Consider the following 1,498-nt stretch of genomic DNA (forward strand, 5'->3'; position numbering starts at 1 on the left):
CCCCGCGGCCGGCACCGGCATCACCGCTGCCGCTCGGTACAGAACCCATCTGTCCTTCCTGAGACAGAGAATCAGCACTTTGGAAACAAGGCTGAAACAGAGGGGATTATGGGTAATCCTGCAATGATCTATTTGGTGTTTGGAGCCAAACACTTCAGAGATATGTTCTTCATATATCTGAGACCTATAATATATTGATGAAGAACACTATAATAGGTTTAATTTTAAAATATTAATACGAAATCTCTCTGTGTTTGTCTTCTCAGAATCAGATTGGCTGGAGGAACGTGACCCGCCTGCTGGTGTTCTCCACCGACGCTGGGTTCCACTTCGCTGGAGACGGAAAACTGGGCGGCATCGTCCTGCCCAACGACGGGAAGTGTCACCTGGAGAACAACATGTACACCATGAGCCACTACTATGTACGTGATTTATTTAATATGCAGAATGTATCCAGGGAGACACAACTGAGCATGTGTGCAGTTTTTAGATTTCACTGATTGACTCTTCTTGATTTTAAAAGTTGTTTCTCACATGACACATACTTGTCCACGCAGTATAATATTAACGCAACGCAAGGCAAGTTTATTTATGTAGCACATTTCAACAACATGCAATTACAAAAAACATTAAAAAGCATTAAGACAAAGTGCAAAAGGAACAACATGTCCAGGTGCATTTTGAATAGATTAAAAATGCCAAGATAACACAAATTAGACCGGCTAAAATAGAATAAGACGGGTATGCAATACAAGAATACAAGTTACATTGTAGTTTAATATAAGAAAGGTTATTTAATTAAGTAGTAGTAGATTTATGGAACATAATAACTGAACGCTGCTTCTCCATGGTGCTGAATTCTGCTTTAATTAATGTGTGTGTGTTTATCTTTGACAGGACTACCCCTCCATCGCCCATTTGGTCCAGAAGCTGAGCGATCACAACATCCAGACCATCTTCGCCGTCACTGAGGAGTTCCAGCCCGTCTACAAGGTAAACGTTGTTCTCAGTGCAAACAGGTGAAGCTAGCCTCTTCCTTTGAACATGTTTGTAATTCTGTTCTTACCTTGTGTCTCAATCAGGAGCTGAAGAATCTCATTCCTAAATCCGCTGTCGGCACGCTGTCCTCCAACTCCAGCAACGTGATCAAACTCATTATTGATGCTTACAATGTGAGTCAAACTGCACCAGCTTCACATCGGACTTTCACTGGCATTGAGACATGCCTTTGGGATTTAGATTTGACTATCGTTCCTTATTTGGAATCCTTCATAAAGATGTTTAGGCTAAATAATTGTATACGACAAATCTTCACAAATGGGTCCTGTACTAATGTAAGAAACATAATCAAAGTTAAAGGTACCATGTCATGGCCATTTCTACTGATCATAATTCCATTGTTGAGGTCTACTAGAATAGATTTATATTGTGCAATTTTCCAAACTCACATTGGTTTCTCATCCAGCATCTCTGTATAGTATGTGTATTCACTCTCTGT

At 40.5% G+C, this 1,498-nt stretch overlaps 1 long non-coding RNA gene across 1 annotated transcript; it reads left to right on the top strand.

Annotated features, from left to right (window-relative positions):
- Positions 1-266: 266 nt before the first annotated feature.
- On the top strand, positions 267-1,174 carry LOC104956752 (uncharacterized). The gene is made up of 3 exons (XR_799593.1): positions 267-422; positions 898-993; positions 1,083-1,174. It is a non-coding gene; the product is annotated as an uncharacterized lncRNA (long non-coding RNA).
- The last annotated feature ends 324 nt before the right edge of the window (positions 1,175-1,498 follow it).

The sequence above is a fragment of the Notothenia coriiceps genome, unplaced genomic scaffold (genome assembly GCF_000735185.1).
Source record: "Notothenia coriiceps isolate Sejong01 unplaced genomic scaffold, NC01 NC01_scaffold00026319, whole genome shotgun sequence".
NCBI lineage: Eukaryota > Metazoa > Chordata > Actinopteri > Perciformes > Nototheniidae > Notothenia > Notothenia coriiceps.